At 37.0% G+C, this 24281-nt stretch overlaps 1 protein-coding gene across 2 annotated transcripts in view; it reads left to right on the top strand.

Annotated features, from left to right (window-relative positions):
• The window catches only part of NRG2 (neuregulin 2), a 247842-nt gene that overhangs the window by 15672 nt on the left and 207889 nt on the right, over positions 1–24281 (top strand). For both annotated transcript variants that reach the window (XM_053913461.1, XM_053913460.1), the window contains exon 4: positions 1125–1207. The gene's annotated coding sequence lies outside the window, so the exon portion shown is untranslated. The remainder of the gene's footprint in view (positions 1–1124; positions 1208–24281) is intronic.

Below are 24281 nucleotides of genomic sequence, written 5' to 3'. Positions count from 1 at the left end.
ACATGCTAAGTGAAAGAAGCCAGTCACAAGATAATGTGTGATTCCACTTATATGTAATGATCATAATTAGCAAATCTATAGAGACAGAAGGCAGGTTGACAGTTGCCTAGGCCTGGAGGGGTGGGGGTGGGGTTGGGTGTGATGGCTTAGTTCAGGATTTCTTTGGAAGTAATAAAAATGCTCTAAGACTGATTGTGGTGATGGTTGCAAAACTCTGTAAATATACTAAAGCCATTTAATTATATACTTTGAATGGGTGAATTGTATGGTTTATGAATTATATCTCAATAAGGCTGTTTAGAAAAAGACTGTGGCTTCTATCTTGGGCTGTCTCTCTCTTCTCTGACTTGTTCTGGAGGAAGTCAGCTGCCGTGTCTCAAGGACACTCAGACAACCTAACTATGGAAAGACTTATGTGTCAAGGAACTGAGGTTTTTGGCTAACAGTCAGTAAGGAGCTGAAGCCTGCCAAATAAAATAACCTCGTCAATGATCTCTGCTAACCCTGTATAGGTGGAAAGTGGTGTCTAATGAAGTTTTAATTTGCACTTTCCTATTAAGAGTGATACTAGGTATATTTAACATGTTTAAAGGTGTTTGTAGGAGAATAAGAAAAAAAACACGAATGCCATATTCAGTGACATGAGGAAACATCTTTAAACCCAAAGCACTAAATATGAAAGTTAAAAGTGGATGGAGAAATGACACATGACTTAAGTTAGAGAAAGGCAAAAACCTAGGTACTGCAGAGGAGGAGGACACCAGCAATAAGCACACAGATTTGTCTCATGGAACCTCAGGAAGCCATGGGAATTAGAGTGGTAAAGAATATGTGCAGGGAGGGAAGGGGCTGAACAGGGGTGGATTATTTAAGAGTCTGTATAAGGACCAGGTAGAACCCAGATCCTCACCCTTCACTGCCACTCCAAGTAGTCAGATGCTTTCTTCTTCACCATACAGGAGGTGGGGGCGCGGGTGGGGTGTCTTCTCTGGAGAAATTGAACTAGAGAACCTCTGAGTTTGGGCATATGAGTCTCTGAAGAATGCGTATGAAAACAAAGGTATGGGATGAAAACATTAAAGTCTGTATTCTAAATAGGACTCACAGTCCTCTTCCCTACCCAGCTTCATAAAGCTAGCAACCAGACTGTTGCTACCTCCGGGCAAGAAATAAGAGGATAGCTCTCTGGAAAACTGAACTGATGCAGGTAAAACACCATTTTTTCTACTTTAATTTTTTTAAAAAGCCAGCTTCATGGTAAAATAGAATTCATAATGTTTCCAGAATATAACCACCTCTCCTCACTTTCCCTTGCTACCTTTCTGGTGCTAGCCCCCATCATTCTTTACTTGGACTATTGTAGCATTTTCCTATCCAGTCACCTGTTCTTCTACCTTTACCCCTGGAGAATTATCTCACTTAACAGGCAGAAGAATTTTTTTTATAATGGAGGTCAGATCTTTTCACTTTTCTATTCAAAACCTTCTAGTCACTACAAGTTTTAGTCAGAATTTAAAAAAAGTCCTTACCACAGCCCACAGGGGCACACACGGCCTGTCCTCTCTGCCTCTGTCTCTCTGACCTTGTGTTCTTCTAGTCTCCATTTTGCTCACTCCACTCCAGCCATGTTGGCATTTTTGAAAAATGCTAGGTTCTCTCCCACGCCTGGGCCTTTGCATTTGCCATTCTCTTTACCCAGAACCCTCTTTCCTATATATTTTATTGGCTAAAACCCTCACTTCCTTTAGGTCTTGCTCAAATGTAATCTTAACAGAGAGACCTTTCCTAGTTACCTTATATTAAATAGCACCCTTACAATTATTGCTCCCTTTATTTTTTCATAACATATAATTCTAGATATTGTATAGTTATTTGCTTAATTGTTTATTACTTATCAGCCTTGACTATTTTCCATTTTTGTTGACTGCCATATCCCCAGAACCTAGCATAGAACCTGGTACATAGTTGGTGCATAATGAAAATTTGTTGGCTGAAGAAATCAATCAATAAATCACTGAAAAGTGATGATAATATACTTCTTCTCTTCTGATTTTTTAAATGGTTAGTTATTGCAATAAACTTTCTAATGTTGAACTATCCTTGCATTCCTGATGTAATTCCATTTAATCTGCTGTTTGATTCTTTTAAATTGGTGCTGAATTTTATTTGCTAGTATTATTTCCTCATCAGCTTTTCTGTATTTGAGGTATCTTTACTGGATTTTCTTCTTATATCTGCTTTGGATTGAAACAAAGGAGCTTTTTTTTTTTTCACTCCTCAAGGCAGCCTAAATTGTATCTTGCTTAGCAGAAGAGAAAAGAATTTGCTTTAATTCAAAGAAATAGGATTATTTCAGCTCAAATTTTTCTCCAGTGTCTGATGCTGAGGTTCTTGTCAAGTCCTACTTGCTGATCATATCAATCAAAGATAGTGGAAAATCCTCTGAAAAGATGTTTATATCCTTCAGAGGATTCTGACCTCATTTACTTGGTTAGAAATAGTCTTTCTAGGGTCCTTAGGTTTTCCTTTGTTACATGCTTTCTCTGGGATGAAGTTTTGGGAGAAGGACCTCTGGTCTGGACCTTCTCTTAGAGCAGGGGTGTCAAACTCACTGGAGGCCACATCAGCCTCACAGTTGCCTTCAAAGGGCCAAATATAATTTTAGGACTGTATAAATGTAACTACTCCTTAACTAGGGGAAGGGGCTTAGCACTGCTGCTGGATAAAACAAGGTGGAGGGCTGCATTTCAGCCCGAGGGCCTTGCATTTGCCGCCTGTGTCTTACAGTGTTGACCATAATTTAACTTTTAATTGATGACTCAGGATATTTATTAGGAACAGCAGTTATATATGTACTATAGCAATGACATCCTCATTGGCTGTTCCAGTAGGTGTGTGTGTTTTCTATACCTTAAAGAGTTGTGTATTTTGTTATTTTGTCAGCATTCTCATTTTTGCTGTCCCTCTATTCTTAATTTTTCTTTTAGAAATAAACATTTTTACTTGTTCCTTTTAATTTCCCATGAGTTTAAAAAGTAGCAAATACTTGCTAAAATTGTGCTAGGATAAAAATCAATAAGCCTTGAGCTGAGAGATTTCCATATGACAAAATGAAAGACATTAAAAACCTCTGACATCTTGTTTGGATGTTCTAAGTTTTTTTTTCCTTTTTGCTTATTATTCCATTCTAGATTATCTAGTACACTATTTGATAATTAGAAAGCAATATAGAGCTTCCTAGGTTCAAATCATGGCTAGCTCTGGGCTTTTGGGTAATAATCATAACTTTTCTGTGCCTCAGCAAAATGAGAATAGTAATTATATTTACCTCATAGGGTTGATACAAGGCATAAATGGTTTAATACATGGAAAACATTTAGAATGATGCCTAGAACATACTAGTACTCAATTTTGACTTTTGTTATTATTACTATATTCCCAGAGTATTTTTCCTTGATGTTCTTTAAGATGAACATAGACAAAGATGGCTGAGGCCGTATTAAATCTCCTTGTATCTTATGTTCAGTATTATTATTTTCCTATCTTTTAAGTAGGGAGATTGAGTCACAGAGAAAGAAAGTGGTTTACTCAATTATACCAAACTGTTAAGGAGCAATGTGTAAGACCCTACGCTGTTGAACTTTTTTCACAGATCAGTTTTTGATATTATATGATTATTGAAATACATTGAGAACATGGGTTTCATAGTTCATGGTTTTAGATGTACCATTCATATGGCACTGTATTTCTGATTCATTTCATTCATTGTTGAAGTAGACAACAGTATCGCTACTATGGATTCACTCATACCCATATTATCTTGACATATTATAAAGATGGACCATACTCTAAGAAATTCACTTGCTCAAAGCCTAATAATATTCTGTTCTGTCTCAAAGGTTACATATTTGAGAAGTACTAAGTTCTAGCTACAACAGAATGACATAGAGGGTAAGCACCCTAGGTTCCAGAGCCTAAGAAGTCGGAGACATTATCTCATTTCTGCTCCCGCATGCTACCCTGACAAAACAAATTACTCTTGGTGGTAACTTTCTCCCTTGAAAATTAAAAAAAAAAATTATGCACCAAATAACTTTTATTATGCCCCACATCTGCTTTAAAGACCTTTCCTTTAGTGGTTCCTCATAAGGTGAAGTCTTAATTTTTAACCTTGTCACATAGGGTCCTTAATAACTAGCCCCAACAGACCTAAATAATTTAGTATTCTTTTGTTGCATGTGACAGAACATCTGCATTAAAATGGCTTAAGTGTATATGGAAATTTATTGGCTAACATGATTTAAAAGTCTAGGGGCAATTGATTTCAGTCATGCTTTGGTTCAGGGGCTAGATAGTATCAATGGGACTTATTCCTTCTCTTTATCTCTTCATTCTGTCTTCTCAAATCAGAAACATTTCCTGGCACAAAGTACTGACTTCTTAGTAGTTTCAAGCTTACAGCATTCTTACTATTAGTAATTTCAGAAGAAAAGACCACATAGCTCTCTAAGTAAAAGTTTATTACATCTTATTTTTCACTCTTGAACCGTCTTTGAAACTTGGGGAATATGATGATGACTTACTAGGTTCGAGTTACTTAGTCACTTCTGGATGACTTAGAGTCAACTCTAGCCAAAGATTACCTAGTCAGAAAAGAGGAAGAGGATACTCTGTAAGAAGAAATTAGGGTCTTATTATGAGAAGGCTAAGAGGAAACAATTGTCCACTATCTGATTTCCTAACACACTTGTTGCTATAGTCCCCTCTATAAATCTCTGTTCTGGTAGGCCAGTCTCCTTTTTTCTCCTAGTATATCTTGTACATTCTCATCTTTGCCACATAGTGGGATGTACTCTCCTCCAATTTATCTCAAATTACTACCTATTCTTTGACGTCTTCATGCAGTCTCTCCCAGATACATCAAAATTTCCCTTTTGAGTATTCATTATCTAAACCACTTAAGTAAGTATATCTGGATGCAAATAAGTGAAAATGATGTTATTGTGAGAATAATCTTCAGTCCTGTGTGTGTGAACTAATATGAAACTCTGATACCCTAAACAGTATGGATACGTGTTACTGTGATGTGCTATCTAATTTATAATGACATGCCATTGTACTGAGGCACTATGGCTGCGAATTGCTAATCTAGACTACTCACCTGATTCTTACTTTAGGTCAGAATTTTTGTGCTGTTGACTCATACTATATATTATTCTTATTCTAATGTATGAATTTTATATAATTTTGTAACATATCACAAAACTGGAAAATGTTACTGAAAACTTCACAGTTATATTACTTTTTACATGTCATAACTCAATCCCACCTGGGTTAGAAATATCTTTGTCCCTTTGTCTGCCTTAAGTAGGCAATTAGTAAATATTTGTAAATAAATTAGAAGATAAACTCATGATGGGGAAATACTATACAAATATTTCTAGATAATTATAGTGGCAATTTAACCAGTCTATTAAAGAAAAAAAGGAATCTTCCTATTAAAGCTGCTGCGCTGTGGCGTTGCCACCGTGTTTTATTCACACTTTTATTATTGCACTTACAGTGTTGGATCATAACTTATCTTTTCAAATTACTGTCTTCTAAACTGTGAGAAATTAGAGTACAGCATCTGAATTTTATTTCTTCTTATAATACTGGGTCATATAGTAGCTGTCCATTAAATGTTTGTGGAAAGAACAAATGACATTTGATTTTGAGATCAAAATGCTATTTTTACTACCTGCTCAAAAGGATATATCTCCTTACATTTTTTATCTTGAATATATTTTAACTAAATTTTCCTTCTAATCCATCTATAGTAGAAGCTATGGGTATGGCTGGCTCACTCTTTTTTAGGCTAAGAGCCACAGGTGACTGGAATCTGATAATCTGTGCTCTGAGGTCTAGTAACCAATAATGCTCTAGACACACTCTTGAGAAAGGAAATAACATGGTTGTAGTAAGGAGATATTACTCTGTCACTTATAGGCAAGTTCATTAGAAGGCTATTGCACTAATCTGAGTATGAGGGCATAAGAACCAAATGAATAGAGGTGATAGAGAACAAAACAGGAAAAACATTACTATATATGCATTTTTATTAATTTGATTTTTTCTGATTTAAAAATAATATTTGATTTTTAAATATATTTAATTGATTATACTATCACAGTTTTCCCATTTCCCCCCTTTATTCCCATCTGCTCTGCACCCCCCTCCCACCAGCACTGCCCCACCTTAGTTCATGTCCATGGGTCATACATATATGTTCTTTGGCTTCTACATTTCCTATGCTACTGTTTTTTTTTTTTTAATATTTTATTTATTTATTTATTTTAGAGAGAGGGGAAGGGAAAGAGAAAGAGAGGGAGAGAAACATCAACCTGTGGTTGCCTCTTGTGCACCCCAAACAGGGGACATGGCCTGCAACCCAGGCATGTGTTCTGACTGGGAATTGAGCTCATGATCTTTTGGTTTGCAGGCCTGCGCTCATCCACTGAGCTACACCAGCCAGGGCATCCTATGCTGTTCTTAACCTCCTCCGTCTATTTTGTACCTACAATTTATGCTTCTCATTCCCCATACTTTTCCCCCATTTGTCCCCCTTCCCCTCCCCGCTGATAACCCTCCATGTGATCTCCATTTCTGTGATTCTGTTCCCGTTCTAGTTGTTTGCTTAGTTTTTGTTGTTTTTGTTTTTTTAGGTTCAGTTGTTGATAGTTATGAGTTTGTTGTCATTTTACTGTTCATATTTTTGATCATCTTCTTTTTCTTAGATAAGTCCCTTTAACATTTCATATAATAAGGGCTTGGGGATGATGAACTCTTTTAACTTTACCTTATCTGGGAAGTACTTTATCTACCCTTCCATTCTAAATGTTAGATTTGCTGGATAGAGTAATCTTGGATGTAGGTCCTTGCCTTTCATAACTTGGAATACTTCTTTCCAGCTCCTTCTTGCCTGTAAGGTTTCTCTTGAGAAATCAGCTGACAGTCTTATGGGAACTCCTTTGTAGGTAAATGTCTCCTTTTCTCTTGCTGCTTTTAAGATTCTCTCCTAATCTTTAATCTTAGGTAATTTAATTATGATGTGACTTGGTGTGTGCTTCCTTGGTTCCAATTTCTTTGGGACTCTCTGAGCTTCCTGGACTTCCTGGAACTCTATTTCCTTCACTAGATGGGGGGGGGGGGTTCCTTCATTATTTGTTCAAATAAGTTTTCAATTTCTTGCTCTTCCTCTTCTTCTGGCAGCCCTATGATTTGGATGTTGGAATGTTTAAGGTTGTCCTGGAGGTTCCTAAGCCTCTCTTCATTTTTTTTATTGTTGTCTCTTCATTCTCTTTTGGTTGAATGTTTATTCTTCCTTTTGTTCCAAATCATTGATTTGAGTCTCGGTTTTTTTCCCTTCACTCTTGGTTCCCTGTACATTTTCCTTTATTTCACTTTTCGCAGCCTGCACTCTTTCCTCTATTTTTTTAAATTATTTATTTAATTTTTATAGAGAGGGGAAGGGAAGGAGGAAGAAAGGGAGAGAAATATCAGTGTGTGGTTGCTTCTCTCGAGCCCCTGCCTGGGGACCTGGCCCACAACCCAGGCATGTGCACTGACGGGGAATTGAACCTGCAACCCTTTAGTTTGCAGCCCGCACTCAATCCATTGAGCTACACCAGCCAAGGCCACTCTTTCCTCTATTTTGCAATCATACTCAACCATTCCTGTGAGTATCCTGATTACCAGTGTTTTGAACTCTGCTTCTGATAGGTTGGGTATCTCTTCATCACTTAGTTGTATTTTTTCTGGAGCTTTTATCTGTTCTTTCATTTGGGCCATTTTTTTTGTCTTGGTGTGCCTGTTATGTAGTAAGGGGCAGAGCCTTAGGTATTCACCAGGGTGGGGCAATGCCCTGTTGCTACTTTGTGGCACTGTACATGGGGGAGGGGTCAAAGAGGGAACAATGCTGCTTGCTCAGCTCTTGGGGGGCTTTCAGTCACTTCCTCTGCTACCCACAAGCAAATTGGGCCTTTCTGGTGCTGATTCCTGGGTAGGTGGTTTCGTGTATGCTTGGGACCCTGTGGATCTCTCCAAGGAACTCTCCTTGAGGCTGGGCATTTCTCCTGCTGCCTTAACCCTCACAGATTTTTTTCAGTCAGAGGTTTTGAGGTTTTATTTCCCAGTGCTGGAACCCTGGGTTGCACAGTCTGTCTCGCTCCCCAGTTGTTCCTCCCAGTTTATCACAGCATGCAAATATGGGACTACCTGCTCCATCAGCCACTGCCTTGCCTGGTCTACCAGCCGCAGCCATGCCACACCTGCCCCAGTCCTCCTGCTGCTGCCTTGCCATGAGTCCTCTCCACCCCAGCCGCCCCCATCACCACCCCTTCTACTGGTCTAGGTGAATGTTTCTTAACTCCTTGGTTGTTGGACTTCCATACAGTTCAATTTTCTGACAGTTTTGGTTGATTTTTGTTTTTAAATTTTTTGTTGTCCTTTTGGTTGTGTGAGGAGGCACAGTGTATCTACCTACTACTCAATCTTGACCGAAATTCCAGTACTTTGATTTTTAACAAGGGTTCCAAGACCATCCAATGGGGGAGAAGAATAGCCTTTTCAACAAATGATGCTGGAACAAATGAATATCCACATACAAAAGAAGGAAGTTCGAGCCCTATCTCACTCCATACACAAAAATTAATTCACAATAAATCAAAGATATGAATGAATCATTATTTTTAATAAAGACTATAAAACACTTGGAGGAAAACAGTGTCATATTTTTCCTTAGATTTGACAATTTTTTAAAAAATGTAACACCAAAAGCACAAGCAATAAAAAAAATAAACATAGAAACAGAACAGACAGATGGTTGCCTGAGGGAAGGGGTTTTGAGACTGAGGGAAAAGGTGAAGGGATTAAGAAGTACAAATTGGTAGTTACAGAATAGTCAGGAGAAGTAAAGTGCAACATAGGGAATATAGTCAATAATATTGTAATAACTATTACGGTGCCATGTGGATATTGGAAATATTGAGGGGAACACTTTGTAAAGTATATAATTGTTTAATCACTATGCTGTACACCTGAAACTAATAGAAAATAATATTGAATGTAAACTGTAATTGAAAAATAAAATTAAAAAAAAGAAAAGGCCCTGGCCAGGTAGCTCAGTTGGTTAGAGTCATCTAGATATGCCAAGGTTCAATTCCGGGGCAGGGCACATACAAAATTCAACCAATGAATGCATAAATGTGTGGAACAAGAAGTTGATGTTTCTTTCTCTCTCTCTCCCTTTTTCTCTCTCTCTAAATTCAATAAAAAATAAAATAATAAAAAAGAAAAAATAGCTAATTGGACTTTATAAAAATTTGTATATGGAGAGAGATTGGGATCCAACTTCATTCATAAAAATTTAAATATTTTGTGCATCAAAAGACATTATCAAGAGTGAAAATACAACCCACAGAATGGAAGTAACTATTTGTAAGTCATACACCTGATAAGGGTCTAGTCCAGTATCCAGAATATATAACAAACTTTTACAACACTACAATGGAAAGGCAAGTAAACTTAAATATGGATGAAAAGCCCTGACCGGTTTGGCTCAGTTGGTTGGACATTGTCTCACAAAGTGAGAGGTTGTTGCTTCTATCCCCAGTCTGGGCACATGCCTGGATTGTGGGTTTGGTCCCCCAGTCGGGACACATGTGAGAGGCAGCAGATCAATGTTTCTCCCTCGCATCAAATGTTTCTCTCCCTTCCCCTCTCTCTAAAAATAAATAAATAAAATCTTTTTAAAAATGGACAAAAAACTTGAATAGACATTTCTCCAAAGAATATATACAAGTGCCAACAAGGAAATGATAAGATGCATAACATCATTAGTCTTTAGAGAAATGCAAATAAAAACAAGATACCACTTCACAACCACTAGGATGGTCATTAAAAAAAAAAAAGAAAATAACAAATGTTGGTGAGGAGGTGAAGAAATTGGAACTCTCATGCATTACTGATAGAAGTGCATGCAGCCCACTGTGGAAAACTGTTTGGCAGTCCCTCCAAACGTTAAATATAGAATTACAAGTGATCTGGTAATTCCACTCCTGGATATACTTCCAAAAGCATTGAAAACAGGTGTTTAAACAAAAACATGTACACAATGTTTATAGCAACCAAAAGATAGAAACAATCCAAATACCTACCAATAGATGAGTGGATAAACAAAATGTGGTATATTCCATACAATGGGATATTAGTCAGTCAAAAAGAAATGAAATACCAGTACATGCTACAACATGGATGAAGCTTGAGAACATTATACTAAGTGAAAGAAACCAAGCATAAAAGCCCAAATAGCATATGATTCGATTAATATGAACTATCTAGAAAAGGCAAATCTGGATACTAAGATAAGTCAACCTTTATAGCCCAGGAGAGACAGAAAGCATGTTATGGTTGCCGGGGATAAGGGAAGGAGAGAATAGGAAATGACTGCTTACTGGGTACAAGGTTTTTGTTTGGGACGATGAAACAGTTCTGAAACTAGATGGTGGTGATGGTAGCACAACATTGTAAAATGTACTTAGTGCCATTGAATTTTACACTTTGAAAGGATAAAATTGTAAATTGTATGTTAGATAGAGTGAGACAAAAGTAGGTTTACAGTTGTTCATATGAAAAACAATACAATAATTAATAAATAATAATACAAGAATAAACTCTGTTTTGCATACTCATAACCGTAAACCTCCTTTTGCCCCACCCTGTATGTATTTTACCACAATAAAAAAGCAGTACCTTATGCTTTGACCCAGAAATATCAATTTTAGGAATTCACCCAGAGGAAATAATGGGATGGATGCAAAGATATAGCCAAAAGGATGCTCTCTGATTGGTTATTTAGACTGGTAAAAAAAAAAATGGGACAGTTCAGAAGTAGGGAGTTGGCTTAGTAAATTATGATATCTCCATATTATGGAAAAATATACAGTTACCAAAAGTTGTATTGGAGAATACTGTGCTTATGGACATGCGGAAATGTTCTGGATAATATGTCAAATAAAAATGTAGATCACAGAACAGATGTAATGATCATCTTTTTAACAAGAAAATAATCTGTAAAAAGACCAGAAGGATATACAGTAAAAGGTTGACAATGGTTATTTTTGTATAACTACAAAAGTTGAAGTTATAGGTGAACTTTGATAGTGTTCCTTTATGTGTTTTTCTAAGTTTTAAAAGAAAGATTATATTTATTTATTTATTTATTTTTAGTGAGAGGGGAAAGAAGGGAGAAAGAGAGGGAGAGAAACATTGATCAGTTGCCTCTCGCACATATCCTACCCAAGGACCAAACCTACAACCCAGGTATGTGCCCTGACAAGGAATTGAACCAGTGACCTTTTGCTTTGCAAGACGCCGCCCAACCAACTGAGCCACACCAGTCAGGGCTATTTTCTAAGTTTTCTGCTTTGAAAATGAATATTTTTGTAGCCTGAAAAAAATAAACAGTGCTATTTATAGCAACAAGAGTATCCCAGGATCATTATAAAAATCTAGAAAAATAATTTTTGAAGTAGAAAATAGAAATCATCTAGTATCCCACTACTTTATGAAAAATACCATAATTGTTTAGCATGTTTTATTTTTACATGAATTAGTGCTTACTCTTGCACTCACATTGTGTGTGTTTATAATATATGTGAAGTACTAAATCCACATAAATATAGAGTATATTAATTATTTCAGTTATTATATAATAATCACTATAAATTAATCTTTAATATAAAAGGATTACATGACCATTGTAAACATTTAAATGATTACAGAAGTACTTTATGAAAGTCTATTGTTCCCCTAATCCTTACTCAATCCCACTCTAAACAAATAACTACTAATATTGACATTGTTCCAGAAAATTTTGATTATAAACAAACATCATACATACACATACTGTATATATATGTATATATATTTATTTTTACCTAAATTGGATCATACTATTTATACTGTTCTGAAATGTATGTTATTTTATAATCTTGGAAATATTTGCTTGTTGTTATATATGTGTTTTCTTTTTAATAGTGTCAGTTTTACATAGTATGAATTTACCATAATATATTTAACTAGTCTCCTAAAAATGGACATTAAGTTACTTCCAAGATTTTTTTTTTTGTATGGCTATTAGAACAGTGGTAAGGGAGCCCCTCTGTTTTGTATATCTCTGCACCCTTGTCACAGTATTTCTCTAGATGTGTATGACATTTTAAAGGAAGAAATGATAACGCTTGGTGACAAATTGGTCAGAAGATTGATTTTTGTCAGTTCAACAAAGAGGTGAAATGAGCATCAATTCATACAAAGCTCTGAATTATAAACCAGCATGCTAATTATTAAATTATAGTAAGAGGTGTATCTGTTTGAAAATATATATCCATTGTCTAGAGCACCCCCTTTTTTGGTTAAAAATTTTCCAACAACGAGAAAGTTGATTCAAGAACAGGGTATTTTAAAATAAGGAGGTTAAAAGCACTAAAGGGATTTTTTTCAAGCTGTGAAGGATTGAGTCATCCTTCTTCACTGAACTGTCTACCTGTCATGCAGATTGCACGGTTCACACCCTCTGGTTCTCTTAGTGCTAGAGGCATGGTGGCATCTTCTTACTGATCTGTTCTACTCTTTAAAACAACTCTATAGTGAACTTGCCCTTGCTATTTATGATATCAGGTTCCACCATTTGGGGTTGCATCTCATTTTGGACTGGTAGTCCACTGTCTGCTAATTGTTTCTTTAAATGAAATTCTGTGCAGTGTTCATAACCAGACTACTCCTTTCCTTTCCTTAGTTCTTTCAGCTCCCAAAGGGGCTGAGGGAGGATGAAGAGCAACCCTCCTTCCTTTTCTCCCTTTTAATCAGTTCTTCATTCACTTCACCTCAAATGGACAAATCAGTGAACCGGAACCATCAGACCTACCACCCTTTAAGTGTTGGCCTGGAGGAGGAAAAGATGGCAATTTCAGCTTTTAGGGGCCCTTGGCTCTAATTTCTACAAGAATGGTAGAGGGAGGGGAGCCTATTTTAGTCATGAGTGATTATGTTCTCCAAGGCTAAGTCTATAAATATTAAACGCCAATTTTTGTGGTGGTAAATGCCACCAAATTGGATTGCCTTTAAAACTACACATAACCCTGGCAAATATAATTTCAGCTCTTTTCTCACATTGTGGTATCCTTTTACTTACGCCATACTTTGACAGAAAAAAGAATGGAACAAGCTTCATTTTGATTCATGAATGTTGTTTTTATTCTAAATGCCCCATGTGAGGGGAATGCAAATAGACACAAGATATATGCAAATTCACTTGCATACCCAGAGAAGGCAAATGAGGCTTAGTTCTTAGATTCCTTGATCAGGCTCCCTGGGTGAGAAGGCTAAGGAAAGAGGTGTCTGTAACTGAATTACACAGAACGTCATGTTTGAGAAGGGAGAGGAGAGACGTTGGCTGCCATACAGCTCCCAGCATTCCAGAACCTGCATATAAAAGTGAGTGCAGCTGCCAAGGAAATTGAAGGAGCTCAATGAAAGACCGGCCTTCACTAGCATGAGGGTACCCAGGGTACAGAATGCATAGAGCAGGATAAAATGGAATCTCCAACTTTTATGCTTTAAGTCTTGACCCCAAATCCCTGCAGTGTCTTTAAACCACTGATTATTTTCTTCCTGCCTCGTCTCCTCTCTTACAGCCCAGGCCAGGACAAGGGTGCAGTGAATGAGGCACAAAATTTAAGGGGAGCCAAAAATTCAGTAATCAAGATAATGTTTTAATGTAATATTTTTTAAAATTCAAAATTAGTGCAAAAAATCCATGATGAAAAGAAGTCAAACTTTTAAATAAAGACAGAATTCTGTCTTGCACTTGTACAACCCTGCCTTAGTCACTTCACCCTAAACCTGACCTGATTCCAATAAAACTTTATTTGCAAAGCAGGTGGCTGACTACAGTTTTCCAATTTGATTTAAAAAACTCCTGTATTAAAATATTATTTATCTTGATTACTGAAGGGTTTTTTTTTTTTGTACCTATGAAATTTGGTTCCCAAGGGGAGTGTGTTACTCACCTTACCCTAGTTCTGACCCTGTTTGAATCTCTCCTTTTTTCCTTTTTTTAATCTTATGATGATTCTGTTTGTGAACAAGCTCTCTCCTCAACTTGACTTAATATAATCAGAACTGGGAATGTGCAAGATGTACTAGTTTTGGCCAAGCTTTTCTCATTTCACCTCCATTCCTTGCCTTCTTTCTCTGAAATCAGTTCCCTGGCAGAGCACTTTTTTTTTTTTTTTTTTGCTTAAAACAACAAAAATTTATTGTCTCACAGTTTTGAAAGTCAGAAGTCCAAAATCAAGGCGCCAACAGGGCTGGTTCTTTTGGGATTCTCTCAGGAAGAATCTGCTCCATTCTCTTGGCAGTCTCTGGTGTCCCTGGCTAGTAGAGGCAGCAACAATTCTCTGTCTCTGTGCCCCTCTTCGTCTTCTTTATTTAAAAATTTTTAAGTATATTTTATTGATTATGCTATTACAGTTATCCTAATTTTTTTCTCCCCTTTATTACCCCTCTGCCTTGCACACCCCCCTCTCCAGCATTCCCCATCCCCCCAGCCCCAACCTTAGTTCAAGTCCATGGGTAAGTACATATAAGTTCTTTGGCTTCTCTGTTTCCGATACTATTCTTAACCTACACTTGTCTACTTATGCCAACCAATTATGTGTCTTATTCCCTGTACCTTCCCCCCAATTCTTCCCTTCCCCCTCCCCATTGATAACCCTCCATGTGATCTCCATTTCTGTGATTCTGTTCCAGTTCTAGTTGTTTGCTTAGTTTTTGTTTTCTAGGTTCAGTTGTTATAGTTATGAGTTTGTTGTCATTTTATTGTTTATAGTTTTTGATCTTCTTCTATTTCTTAGATAAGTCCCTTTAACATTTCATATAATAAGGGCTTGGGGATAATGAACTCCTTGAACTTGACCTTATCTTGGAAGCACTTTATCTGCCCTTCCATTCTAAACGATAGCTTTTCTGGATAGAGTACTCTTGGATGTAGGTCCTTGCCTTTCATAACTTGGAATACTTCTTTCCAGCCCCTTCTTGCCTGTAAGGTTTCTTTTGAGAAATCAGCTGACAGTCTTATGGGAACTCCTTTGTAGGTAAATGTCTCCTTTTCTCTTGCTGCTTTTAAGATTCTCTCCTAATCTTTAATCTTAGTTAATTTAATAATGATGTGACTTGGTGTGTGCTTCCTTGGTTCTAATTTCTTTGGGATTCTCTGAGCTTCCTGGACTTCCTGGAATTCTATTTCCTTCACTAGATCGGGGGAGTTTTCCTTCATTATTTGTTCAAATAAGTTTTCAATTTCTTGCTCTTCCTCTTCTCCTTCTGGCAGCCCTATGACTTGGATGTTGGAGCACTTAAAATTGTCCCAGAGGTTCCTAAGCCTCTCTTCATTTTTTTGTATTGTTGTTTCTTCATTCTGTTCTGGTTGAATGTTTATTTCTTCTTTTTGCTCCAAATCATTAATTTGAGCCCTGGTTTCCTTCTCCTCATTGTTGGTTTCCTGTATATTTTGCTTATTTCACTTTGTGTAGCCTTCATTTCTTCCTTCATTTTGCGACCAAGCTCAGTCAATTCTGTGAGCATCCTGATTACCAGTTTTTTGAACTCTGCACCAGATACATTGTCTATCTCCTTGTTGCTTAGCTTTTTCTGGAGTTTTGATCTGTTCTTTCATTTGGACCATATTTCTTTGTCTTGACAGACCTGTGAAGTTGTTAGGGGGCGGGGCCTCAGGCATTCACCAGGGTGGGGCAACCCTTTTGCTATGGTGCTGTCTGTGGGGGTGGGGTCAGAGAGGGAACAATGCCTCTCACTTACTCTGCTCTAGCCTCATTTTTCAATGAATTCTCCTGTGAGGCTGGTAGTTTCTCCCACCTTCACAACTCCCACAATATGTACAGCTAGAGGTTTTGAGTCTTTAGTTTCCTGGTGAGCCAGTTCCTCCTTGCCTGTGAGGTTCGCCTCCTTGCTGCGGTTCCTGTCCACTTGCCTGGTTGCCTATCTCCCTGCCACTCCTACCAATCTGGATGACTGTTTCTTTAAGTCCTTGGATGTCGGAATTCTATGTAGATTGCTATTCTGGCAGTTCTAGATGTTTATTGTTTTTAAATTTGTTGTTATCCTTTTGGCTGTGTGAGGAAGCAAAGCGTTTCTACCTATGCCTCCACCTTGGCTGGAACTAGAGCACTCTTAATTGTCCTTTCTTGTCTTCATGTTGCTTTTCTTTTCTTTTTCCAAGAAGTGTCTCCTAAATTTCTTTCTTTCTCTTTTTGTATAAAAACAATTTTTTCTTTATTAGGAATGTCCATTTAAGTTTTGTGTACATGATTCTATAAATCTTTAAATGACTATTTAAAAAAATTTTATTGAATTTTTTTCCCATCACCATTTAGTCCCCTTACACCTCCCTCCCCCTGCAATCACCACACTGTTGTTCATGTCCATGAGTCCTTTTAGCAAAAATGAAAAAGGACTCCTAAATTTCTTGATTCCAGCTAGCCAAGGCCTGTCATGTGTCATCTCAAGAAGCCCATCAATTTCTGTACTGGCTTTAGACAACTAGGAGGAAAGAGAAATTTGCTCTGCTTGTGACAGAGGTTCTTATGCCTGAATCATGCCTATCACTCACAGGGTAGGTTAAGATGGCTTGCTTAGAAGAATAGGCATGTGCACATGCCATGTTAGAGACATGTCAAAATATCTCTGAGGTACTTATGCCTGTGCTGTGTTTAGAAAAGGGGGGTTATTAATGGTTTTTACTTTGGGTTACCAAAACATTTATGTTCTGTTTTAGGTTTGCATTAAAATGGAGTAACATCAGAAGTATTTTTAAATAATATATATTAAACTATACACAATGAAAGGGAGGGTGGAAAGGAGAGAGAATTTCAATTTTGAAGATAAATCTGAGTCATTCCCCAAAATAAGGATATATTCCAGAGTGAGCATGAAAGGGAAACATGAATCTGTTGTTCCCTTACAAAGCTATGTCTATAGAACTGTACGTGATGAACAGTTTTAAGGACTTTTAGAGTAATTTATCTATGTTTAGTTTTTTCCTTATGTGTTGAAAAACACAATGCCATTCCATCAATGCTATTACAGTGGATAGTAACAAATAATTGTTGCTATTGTGCTTGTAATAGTGTTTTTCACTTGTTTCCTCATCCCTAATATTGGGATAATACTAATACTGACCTCATAGGGTTATTAGGAGGATTGAATGAAATAATACATGTAACATGCCTGGTGTTTACTAGGGATTTGATATACATTAGCCATGACTATAATAGGTCTGGGGTTGCATGTGTGGATAAAAAAAGGGACCACATGCTAAATTTGACAAACTCAGGACAGGTCTGCGTGGTGGCCTTACAAATTCAGAGATGGAAAGTAACCACATAGGATGGTCTGAACATAAAAATGGTGGGTCCTAGGCTTGTAGCTTCCTTGACAAAGGTCAATCTTTACATTAAGCGAGCCTGTTTATTGTCTTTTTGCATCTAAGATAACAGATCTTTGAACTGTCAGAGTATTCAGCTTTGCAGAGGGGTACAACCACTGTAGAACCCCTCATGGTTATCTTGTTTTTCCACATTCATCTCTACATGCTGCTGTAAATGTTAGTTATTAACTATCTTGTACCAATGTAAAAGAAGTATGTGTCTCTGTTTTCACTTTTTATCCAATCTGAGAGATTTCCTCCCCTTTTGCTTTCTCTTGCCTCCATATACTAACACCAATAGATTTCATGTACCCCTCCTCACTTCTCCTTTTATTCTAATATATGAAATGAGTCACAAAACTGTATTCTTTGGAGTATATTCTCAGTCTGTTGAGATTTTGGTTCCCGGCAGTTGTTGTCAATTTGGCTCAAATAAACTCATAAAAATTCTCTACAGGTTTGGACATTTCTCACATAAACACCTGGCTGCATGGGAAGTCTATATAGTTTGAGGAGTTGCCACTAAAAACAATGACTTCTGACTATAATGCTAAATTCTAATCAGGTTTCCTTCTAACAACATGTTATGAGTTTTTTTCATAACATTATGTTTAGTAAATTTATAGATCTGAACAATTACTAACTTTTAAGGACGCAGAGAAAATGTAATATACATAGAGCAAAATGTTAGGAAATAGACTCAAGGTTTGGATTACTTTTTAATTTCTCTTAATAGTTGTCAACTACATTTTAATTCCTTGTTCTCTTTCCAGATATTAATGGAAAATTATCTTCCTTCCATCCTTAACAAGCTTGCTTTGCATGTTTAAAATACCAGTTCTGGCACTGGTGCTCAAAGATTTTAGCAGTTTGGTAAAAAGACGCTAAGAGAAGTTTTCTCCAGTTTTGGCTTTCTTATTCTTTTATCTGGTTGGTACTCAGTCTTTATTCTATTAGACTTCTTAGGAGAAAAGTCCCATCAATCTTCCAAATATTTAATTTCTCTTCTCCTCTTGGCAAAAACTTATAGGGAAATATAAACACTGTGTTTTGTAATCAAGTATATCCTTGGTAGTTGGCTTTGCAGCATTAAGCTGAGAAATCCCCCAGCTTCTATCACTAATTTCTAATCATTGCTTAATGCTATTAAAATAAATTTCTCTAGAACAGAGGTTGGCAAACCATGGCCCATAAGTCCTGCTGCCTATTTTTGTAAATAAAGTTTTATTGGAACACAGCCATGTCCATTTGTTGACCTATTATGTATAGCTGCTTTCCTGCTATAAGAGCAGAGTGGAGTTGAGAACATATGGTCCAAAAGCCTAAAATATTGACTGTCTGACACTTTAAGAAAATGTTTTATGGACCCGCTGCTCTAGAGTGTCTATAGTTTTCAGCTTTGTGGTTAGTTATCTGTTGCCGAATAACAAAGCACCCCCAAATTTAGCAGCTGAAAACAGATATTTTTTTGTTTCACAGTGTCTTTGGGTCAAGAATTCAGGAGTGGTTTAACTGAGTAGTTCTTACTCAGAGTTTCTTGTGAGGTTGCAGTTAAGATGTTGGCTAGTTATCTGAAGATTCTGTATTAACTGGGGCTGAAGCATCCTTCCAAGATGGTTCATTCACATGGCTGCTCATAGAAGGCCTTAGTACCTTACTAGCTCTTGGCAGGAGGTCTCAGTCCCTTGCCACATGGGCCTTTCCATAGGACTACTTGAGTGTACTCACAACATAGCCATTGGCTTTCCCCATCAAGTGATCTGAAAGAGACAAAGAAGAATGTAACATCATTTATGATTTAGTCTCAAGGAGTCATACACCCTTATTTACATCAGACTCAATTTGTCAGAAGAAAGTTACTAAATTGAGCCCACACTCAAAGAGGGAATTAACCTTCATATTTTAAGGGAAGGTGTATCAAAGAATTTATGGACATATTTTAAAATCACCAAGCTTGATTGTAACAATTTGTAAGGTATTTTTTTAAAGCCCTAAACTGAGTTGACAAAGTTTTTCAGTAAAGAGCCAATTAGTAAGTACTTTTGGCTTCGTAGGTCAAATGGTCTCTGTTGCAACTATTTAACTGTGTATCAGGAAAGTAGCCATAGGTCATAGGTAAATAAATAGGCATGGCTGTGTTGAATAAAATTTTATTTACAAAATAAGTAAGGAGTTGTATTTGGCTTGTGGACTATGGTTTGCTGACTCCTAGGACAGAAGATTCTTTTTCAAGAACACAAAAATCTCAACTCACATAGAAGACACATAATTTAAAACCAGAGATCTGTGTACCTTTGACCCACTCCTGCTAGGTCACAAGCTCCACCAGGATAAGAACCATAGCTTATCCAGGGCTGTCCAACGGGCAGCACACGGGCTGCATGTGGCTCAGGATGGCTATGAATGCAGCCCAACACAAAATTGTCAATTTACTTAAAACATTTTTTGTGAGATTTTTTTTGTGATTACATGTCATAATGTATTTAATGTGTGGCTCAAGACAACTCTTCTTCCAGTGTGGCTCAGAGACGCCAAAAGGTTGGACACCCAGGGTTCTCCTTCAGCACTTAATAAGATTCTGGGCATACAGTTGCTATTTAATTAGTAAGTGTTTATTATTTAACAGGTTCATACTATTCCATTGTATGACTACTGTATAATACTTAACAAATTGTTTCTGGTCTTTGTTAATACAAATAAGCTGCAATGCATATGCTTCTACATATATATATTTGTATACATGTATGAGTATATTCTAGGAGAGACTCGTAGAAATATATTGCTCAAAGACCATGTGTACTCTTAATATGACAAATATAGTTTAAAATTAATGTTTAATTTATTTTGTATACTATATGTACAATATTTCAAGAAAAAGTTATATGAGGTAACTTCAACTTTCTTTGTAGACTTATGATCTTCATAGAACCCTGCATACCCTTTCTATGTAAAGTGGTACAATTGAAGACTGATACCAATGTACCTATTGTTAACCTGGGGTCTGTAGGCCACAGAGTAGGCAGAAATGAAATATGTCTCTTATATCCATGCTTTTAAAAACTTCTTGAGATGCCTCATAGGAAGTTTAGATTTCCCAGAGCATAATATAGGAATCACCACTAGCCCCTGCCATGTCAAAAATTCCTATCTTGGAAGTCCTTGTTGAGATGCAGATATGATCAGAATGCAGTATATTTCCTTATCTGTCATGTCAGTGCATCCTATGGAAAGTCCCAAGGGATTTGCCTTACATCAATGCACCAAGAAAAGGATGACATTTTAAAGAGTCATTCTCAACTACATAAAATATTATTGTGGGAAAAGGGTGAAATGGACCAAAATGTATTAAGTACTTACTAAGTAGAAAATTTTTTACTCATGTTTCCTGTTAAAGTAGGTATTATTACTCTCTTTCACAGATGAGGAAATGTATTCAGATGGTTTATTGACTTCCTGGTAAAAAAACAAAAACAAAAACCTAGTAAATCATGGTCAGAGTTGATTTGCATTGAGGTCTTTCTAATTCCAAAGCTGGTTCTACCATATTACACTGCCTTCCAGTGTGTTCAGAATGCATTGATATCATTATAATAATAGAGACACAGAAGACTTCAGGGCTTTGATTCCCCTAGTCTGGCCTTAAGACATTTCAGAAAAATTATAGTCATTGTTCTATTTTGCTCTGGTCCAAGAGGAAAGATGCAGGAGACATCTATCTGAAAGCAGACTTTATAGTAGGTAATGTGAGCCAGCAGAAGAGATAGATGGGATAATAAGGAATGATCTTGACCTAGAGTTGAGAGAAGTGGTTTAATTCAGTCATATTCTCTGGTTATTATGCTATTTAGAGGAAATAAAAAGGGGAAAAGAAAGAGAAGGCAAATACAAAGGAAAAGGGTGGTGGTTGGGGGAATACCTGAGAAGAATGAAACTATTTGCTATTAATGGTTCCAATGTGGCAAAATCAAAACTGAAACTTCTTTGCTGGGCCTCTTGATGATTTTACTTTAGGAGAAAAATCTATTGCAGTATAATTTAGCTTCTCTACCTAAAAAAGTATATATTAGAAAGAACCTTTGTGATTTGAATAACTACTTCCCTCCCTGGCCTAGGAGATTGTCCATGGACTGTATTTTTTATTAATATATTATGTAATATGTATAGGCATACATTAAAATATAATGAAAGGTCCTTCCTAAGCACATCCAGACCCAGCAAAGGCAGCCACAAGCTGTGGATCTCTTTGAACTCCAAACAGGTTGTTGAGGGCCAGTCACAGGCAAGTCTTACATTGGCCTGTACCAGAGTCTCTCCCAAGAGGCCTAGAACCAACACACTCAGTCACCAGCTTCAGACAACATGAGAGCAGGATCCAATAAGCTTCACAGGCAGCCTATCCAAAGGGAGATCTTGGTAGGCACCAAACCCTACTAGGGTGAATTCTACTTTGTGTGATCAGCCCCTGCACAGCAGCTCATGTACCATGGTTAGTGCTGAGCTTCACAATCAGCCAGCCTGAGGGTCGATCCCACACAAAAACAGGCCATTAGCAATCAAGACTCAGTTACAACAAGAGGGCCCACACAACCCACACAAGGGGCATTTCTGAAGCACCCAGCTCGGATGATCAAGGAGATTGCACCACTGGACCCCACAGGACACCTACTATATAAAGCCACCCCACAACAACTGAGAGTCATAGCAGATCTATTTAATACATAGAAACAAACACAAAGAGGCAGCCAAAATGGGCAAACAAAGAAACAGGCCAGAATGAAAGGACAGGGAGAATCTCCAGAAAAAGAGCTAAAAGAAATGGAGGCAAGCAATTTATCAGATATGGAGTTCAAAGTAATGGTTATAAGGATACTCAGCAACATGAAAAAATGACATAGAAACCATAAAAAATTACCAATCAGAAGTAAGGACCTTGTGGTGCAATGGTAGTGCGTCTGACTCCAGATCAGAAATGAAGACTACAATATCTGAAAAGAAGAATACACCAGAAGGAATAAACAATAGGTTGGATGAAGCAGAGGATTGAATCAGTGATTTGAAAGACAAAGCAGAAAAAAAAACCCAACCAATCAGAGAAACAAAAAGAAAAAAGAACTTAAAAAAATGAGGATAGTTTAAGGGACCTTTGAAACAACATGAAGCATAACAACATCCACATCATAGAGGTACCAGAGGGAGAAGAGACAGAGCAAAGGATTGAAAACCTATTTGTAGAAATAATGACCAAAAACTTCCCTAACCTGGTGAAGGAAAAGACACACAAGTCCAGGAAGTACAGACAGTCCAGAACAAAATGGACCCGGACAGGCCCTCGCCAAGAGACATCATACCTAAAATAGCAAAGGTTAAAGACAGAAGAGAATGTTACAAGCCACAAGAGAAAGACAGTTTTAGTTACCTACAAGGGAGCCCGCACAAGGCTGTCAGCTGATTTCTCAACAAAAACATTTCAGGCCAGAAGGGATTGGCATGAATATTCAAAGTGATGAAAAGCAAGAACCTATAACCAAAACTACTTTAAAGACTATCATTTAAAATTGAAGGAGAAATAAACAGCTTCCCAGACAAGAAAAAGCTAAAGGAGTTTGTTACAACCAGAGTAGAATTACAAGAAATGTTAAAGGACTTACTTTAAGAAAAAGAAAAAATAAAAAATACGTACCTATCAATAATTACTTTAAATGTAAATGGCTTAACTTCTCCAATAAAAGGACACAGAGTAGCTTAGAGGATAAGAAAACAAGATCCGTATATATGTTGTCTACAAGAGACCCACCTCAGAATGAAAGATACACACAGATTAAAAGTAAAGGGATAGAAAAAGATATTTCATGCAAATGGAAATGAAAAAATAGCTGGGATAAGGTTAGCAATACTTATGTGTGATAAAATAGACTTTATTTAAAAAATTTATTGATTGATTTTAGAGCGAGAGGAAGGGAGAGGAAGAAAATTGAGTTATTGTTCCACTTACGTATGCATTCATTGGTTGATTCTTGTATGTCCTGTGACTGGAGATGGAACCTGCATCCTTGGTGTATTGGGATGATGCTCTAACCAATGAAGCTACCCAGCCAGGGCTGACAAAATAGAATTTAAAACAAAAGCTATCATAACAGATAAAGAAGGACATTACATAATGATAAAGGGAGCTATCCAAAAGAGAATACAACCCTTGTAAACATTTATGCACCCAACATAGGACCACCTAAATATATAAAGCAAATCTTGATGGACATAAAGGGAGAGATTTACAGTAATACAGTCATAGCAGGGGATTTTAACATCCTGTTGACATCAGTGGATAGATCTTCCAGACAGAAAATCAACAAGAAAAGAGCGGCCTTAAATGACACATTAGATCAGATGGATTTAATTGATATCCTCAGAGTATTTCTCCCCAAAGAAGCAGAATATACATTTTTTTCAAGTGCACATGGAATATTTTCTAGGATAAAACATATATTAGGACACAAAACAAATCTCCATAAATTTAAGAAGATTGAAATCATGTCAAGCATCTTCTCTGACAATAATGGTATGAACTAGAAATCAATCAAGAAAAAAACTGAAAAACACACAAAGACATGGAGGCTAAATAACATGTTACTAAACAGTGAATAGCTTAACAATGAAGTCAAGGAAGAAGTCAAAAGATACCTTCAAGCAAATGAAAATGAGAACACCACAATCCAAAATCTAAGGGACACAGCAA

The sequence above is a fragment of the Desmodus rotundus genome, chromosome 10, assembly GCF_022682495.2.
Source record: "Desmodus rotundus isolate HL8 chromosome 10, HLdesRot8A.1, whole genome shotgun sequence".
In the NCBI taxonomy this organism is placed as follows: domain Eukaryota; kingdom Metazoa; phylum Chordata; class Mammalia; order Chiroptera; family Phyllostomidae; genus Desmodus; species Desmodus rotundus.
This window is presented reverse-complemented; position numbering and strand designations above follow the sequence as displayed.